This window comes from Melanerpes formicivorus, unplaced genomic scaffold, assembly GCF_026170545.1.
Source record: "Melanerpes formicivorus ecotype bairdi unplaced genomic scaffold, bMelFor1.0.p_v2 SCAF_12, whole genome shotgun sequence".
Taxonomy (NCBI): domain Eukaryota; kingdom Metazoa; phylum Chordata; class Aves; order Piciformes; family Picidae; genus Melanerpes; species Melanerpes formicivorus.
In genome coordinates this window covers 19911768-19917767 of record NW_027142364.1, presented here as the reverse complement: position 1 = coordinate 19917767, position 6000 = coordinate 19911768, and positions in this window count along the sequence as shown.

The following is a 6000-nucleotide window of genomic DNA, read 5'->3' as shown; positions in this document are numbered from 1 at the left end:
AGAGGTGCAGAGGCCTGTCTGCGTGAGATTGTTATCATGCCTGTATGAATCATCAGACTTCTACCTACAACTGACTTTTTAAAAGTACAGCGGGAGCAGGTATATTCCAGCCAAATAGAAGTTACTAGAGATGGTGCTGTGGTTGTCTGAGCCATTTCAGCTGGTCACGCAGAAATTTCCCAGTCAGGCTTTAGTTTAAGCCACATGTCTTGCTGATTATCACATAGTTAGAAAACCAAAAAGAGGAGATGTGCAGTAATCAAAGGGTTTGTGCCTTTTCCATGCTGCCCCTTGCAAGGCCAGGCGTGATTATAATACTTGTGTCCATTTTGTGCCATTGTTCTGCAAGCCTCTATCTTTCTGACCAAGCTAAACATGGGGAAATGGCTACCAGCCACCCAGTGGGATTTTTTCATACTTTGCAGTTCTCTCCTTTAGTTGGAAACACCAACAGAAGGAGGAATTCAAAATCCCTGGCAATTCCCAACAGACAAAATGAGACAGCTTAGCATACACGTGCTTGCTGAGCCTGGCAATGTGATTGTTTACATTTTATAATACCAATTTCTGCATTCAGCCATAGGATATGGTTCAGATTTGCACCAGCATAATTCCATTGCTACTTCCAAGTTGCAAGGAAGGCGAGTGACATCAGCATCAGTCCTCCTGGGCTTCTTCCGATAAATATTTACTGAAGATTGAATTCTACAAAAGTGCCACTAGGATTTTGCTCTAAATAAAAATTATGTCATTGGACTTGTGGCCTCTATTGCCAAGATCTGTGAGCTGTCAATCCCAGATGCTCATTCCCATGCAGTGGCTACAGTTTGCATGCTTGAGCTGGTTTAATCCAAAACTATCCACCAGTGAGTGACTGGCCTAGAGGCATGAAGTGACAGGACAGTACTTCAAAATTAATTTACTTAAGTGATGTTGCTGGTCTTTCTAGAGTGGTCACCTCTGTGGGTGCACATTTCTCAGTGTATAATAATCACTATCCCCTTAAGCCCTATAAGGCGACATAAATCTACTTTTAAAAAGTGCTGTAGTGACATGCCCATGCACTTGATAGTTCAAATTCCTGCAGTAAAAACACCCTCCACTCTCCAAGTTTCTGCACTTGAAAGCAGCACAAATATATCTGTAGTTAAAAAGTTCTGGTTTTGTAACTGTTCTTCATAAAACATTGCAAAAGTTGGGCAAATATTTTCTGCATTGAAATTCCTGGTTTACCCTCTAAGTGGTTAGAAAATGAAAGTGAAATGCAATGAGCTCTAAGCATATGGATAAAGGATTTCTCTCTCTTCATTAGGTTGAAGATGTTCCTCCCGCTGGAAGGATTAGGGTCAAACACCATCGGGGCACAAAACTTGAGTTTACCTGGTTATGTACTCCACGGATTTGTTGAGAAGCTAAAATTAAGATGATGACACACAGTTATCCTCCACAGTTATACCTTTATCCTAAGGAAAGGCTGAGGAACAAGAATAGTCAATGAGGTCAGCTGCTTCCTTCCTCCATGCTAGTGAGTACAAGTCTTGCAAGAAAGGAGTAGAAAAGATCTAGTTTTGACTGTAAGGATGGTCTTCTTCCTCCCAGGCACTACAAACTGTTGGGAGTATATTTACTTGTTTCTCTGGTGGTGCATTATTCCTGGGAAGTAGGAAATGTGGCATTCTGATATGCTGGCACCTGGGCATGCCTTTCTGTTCTGTAAAGTGATAGAATCATGGAATCATTTTGGTTAGAAGAGACCTTTAAGATCATCAAGGAGAACCATCAACTTTTCACTACCATGTCTTCTCTAAAACACGTCCCTCAGCACCACATCTATGCATCTTTTAAATACCTCTGGGGGTGTGACTCTCCCTGCTTTCTGGGGCAGTCTGTCCCAGGGCTTGGCAATCCTTTCTGTGAAGAAAATTTTCCTAATGTCCAAAATGAACCTTTCCTGGTGCAACTTGAGGCTATTTCCCCTGGTGCTGTTGCTTGCTCCTTGGGAGAACAGGCCAATACCCACCTCACTACAACACCTTTTCAGGTAGTTATAAGAGAGCAGTAAGTTTTTGTCTAATCCTTCTTTCCTCCAGTCTAAACAACCCCAGTTCCTTCAGCCACTGCCCATAATACTTGTGCATTAGGCCCTTCGCCAGCTTTGTTGCTCTCCTTTGGTCACACTCCAGCACCTCAACATTTTTCTTGTAGTGAGTGACCCAAAACTGAACACTCAAGGTGCAGCCCCACCAGTGCCAATCATGGACACAATCATGCTTGTGTCCAACTTGGTATTGTCTGCAGATATGTTCAGATTGCCCTCAATCCCCTCATCCAGATCATTAATTGATATTAAGGAGAACTGGAGCCAGTGCTGAGCCCTGGGGAACAGAACTGGCTGACAGACAGGTTTTAGCCAAGTGAATCATTCGCCTATCCAAGCCATGAGCAACCAGTTTCTCCAAGAGGATGCTGAAAGAAGCAGTGCCAAAAGCTTTACTAAAGTCTAGGCAGACAACATCCACAGCCTTTTCTTCATCCACCAAGTGAGTCAAGATGACTGTGTAACCACTTGTACAAAACGTGTGTGTGTGTGTAAATACAGTTTTGCTTTTTTGGACAGTTAACACCTGCCTGATGTTCTATGTGATTTTTCAGGTATCAGAAACATGCAAGTTTGGGAGTATCTGTAGGGTTTGTTGCCTTTTTTCCTTCTTTTTTTTTTTTGTGATGCCATGTAAACATTATTTTTCTGTAGAAACATTTCTACCTTGGATTCTGGTGGCACCAATTTACATTGTAATATTACTGACACTGCCATTTAATTTGCCTAGTTGCCTATGGTCTAAGTGTAGGTAATTTACAAACCTTTAACAATGTTCAGCTTTTCCTAAATGGTAGGGAGAACTGCAATTACACTTAAAATTCACTGGTGCACTATGTGTCAGCAAAAAAAAAGACCTACAAAAGACATAATTACAATGTAATTGCCCACAAGTTCATGAAGTAAACATACATTATTAGAAGGCACTCATCTATTCAATTTAAGTGACATTACAGATAACATACTGCATAAATAGGAAGCCATTTTGTGACTAGTTAGTATAATAATAGGAGTTGAAATGAAAATGTGGTATATGTATTCCAAAGAGCACTTCAAGCATAGCATCTGCTCTACAGTGGCTCGCATTATGCACCATTTCCAATTCTAAACATTTGAATATTCTCTAAAGATATACACTAATAAATAATTACACTATTAGGTACTTCCTTAAAGAAATAAATGGTTCCAGAAAAATGTTTATAGCACCTAAGGCTGGAAATGGTCGGGGGGGGGAAAAAGAAAAGAAAAGAAAATCTTCAGGAGATAATTTTGATGAGCAAAATTGTCCAAAACAGCAAATGTCTCTCTCTGATTAATTTCTGGTCATTTGGACATCACTGTAACAAAAGCAGTACTAGTACATTCCCAATGTACATCCAAAGTAACCCCCCCAAAGATGCAAAACCAGCTTTCTGCTGCAGAGACCTGATGACACCTGGGTATGTATGGGTTATCCCCCACCACACCAGGCAAAGGATCTAAGGTGTCAGCAAACTTTCTTCTTGAAGGCAAAAAAAACTGCATGCTGAATTGCACTTTTTAGATAATTTGGCCTAGTATGGTTTTATTAAGCAGCCCTTTAAGATGCATGTAGCTTAGCTTTCATCACTGCAAGTTAATGGTCCCACTGGATCACATCCTCTGTGATCTATCCCCTTGTGTCTGACATTTTATAGCAGGATGAGCTTAGAAGGAATTCAGGGCTGATAACATGCTTATTCTCACATCATCTCTGGTAGAACAGGTTCCTCGTGTGATATCACATCCTAAATAATTTTGTTGTTTCTCCTGCTTGATTTTTTTTCCTTGCTTAATGTACTCCATGTTCCCCATGTGATATCATCGCCTAAATAATTTTGTTGTTTTTCCTGCTTGATTTTTCCTTGCTTAATGTACTCCATGTTCCCCATGTGATATCATCTCCTAAATAATTTTGTTGGTTTTCCTGCTTGATTTTTCCTTGCTTAATGTACTTCATGTTCCTCATGTGATATCATATCCTAAATAATTTTGTTGGTTTTCCTGCTTGATTTTTCCTTGCTTGCCTACTCCATGTATCCCAGTCCCTTGGTGAAGTACCCTGGAGAGGATTCAAGCTCTATCTCATCAAGGATATAGAGCCAAAATGTTGAGGTTTGGGCCTGCATTGTCACCAAAAGCAGAGTTGTCGCCTTAGATTATATTTGTGTTGCTAAGGAGCTAATTGGTGTTAAAAATTAACTTTAAAATAAAAATGAATAAAAAAACCAACTTTATTTTGTTCCATTCCCTGCTCTCTTACAGAAAAAACACAGTTCAGTTTGAAAGTGAAGCAAATATCTTGAGGCTGCTGAAGCCAGTTTTTTAATGTTGTACTTTTTGTTGTGATGCAACCTCATAAGCACTGTGACACAGCATAGGGCCAGAGCAGATTGTTTACTTTTAATTTGCTCAGAACAGCCTTCTTTGGCAAATTTGCAAACAAGGTGATACCACGGATTTTTTTTTACTAGGGATTCCACTCTGTTGAAGGCAGCTCAGATTTTTTGTTCTTTTACTTCTTTTGCTAGATAAATATAACAGCAGATTACAAACTTGTTAAGAATTCCCCCTTGGAAAACATTGTCTGATACTTGATATCGTACCAGGGCTCAACCTAAATTGGTTTAATTCCTTGTACCTGCTGTGTAGTTAGATGAGATCAACTAGACAGACCTTTCCCATTGGTTAAAGGTCAAAAATAGCCTACAGACATGTTGTTTACAGCACATCATATTGAGAAATATACTTTTCATAGAAGGCATGACCATATTTTCATTAGCAGTGATTAAAAAAAGAAAAAGCTTAAACAGGTCTGTGGGTATAATTACAGAGGATTATTTTTAATCACAAACCTATTTTTAAGGAAGTGCAGAAGAATAAAATTCACCAGAGAATATTTTAGTGATTCTTTTGCTAGAATTATTGCTAGATAACACAAAATGCTGCTTTATTTCCCAGTATTTCAGAAACCCCAGACACTTCAGGGTAAGAGTCACGTTCTGGTGTCATTTATATAACTGTAAATAACTTCAGTGATGTCTGACCCCGTGCAAAACTATGATGGTGTCCCTGATGGCTTGACTGAATGAGTGACATTGTTTTTTCTCCTTTTAATTATTGTTAGATGATGAGATGGAAGCTAATCAGTTTATTTAAACTTTTTAATTTCCACCTTGGAATAAAAAAAAAAAAAGAAAAAAGAAAGAAAGAAACTATTAACAAATATTTTAATGCTTTGTAAGGTAAATTTGTAAATGCTTTGTAAGCTTTGTTTTGCAAAATCGAGTGACAAACAGATTAAGTGCATGTTCACAAAGAGTGAAAGGGTTTTAAAAAGCTCAAGTTAAGATAAAACACACACACACAAGCAAGATTAAGAGATGCTAGGACTGGATTGCTTGATTTGGGTGGGGGTTTTCTTGTGTAATGGCTTGAATTTTACACTGACCTACAACATTTAGGATTCAGTGGCCACCAAAAGACGGATGTCATGTTTCAGATATTACTTTTTACTACATTTAGGGAAAAGTTCTTCAAAATGCTTTCTAATTAATATATATTCATCAAGAATGCACAGCAAGCACTTTGGCAATAGGCTTTGTATTTAGTATACATAGCTTCCTAGGAAGTGATTTATTTCTATAGTACAAAGGAGAGACCCTACAGGTTTTTCACCTTTCTTTTATACTCAGTATTTTACCTCAAAATGGTTTTATGTGGACCTACCATAACAACTGAGAGCTTGCTTTCTGGCATTTAAGATGAAAAAATGGCTTTTTTATTAACTGAAACATTTCAAGTTGATCATTTTAAAACAAGCCACTAATATTTATTTCAGAAGTCGTTAACAATGGAAGCTATTTACATGCTGTGGTTTGATG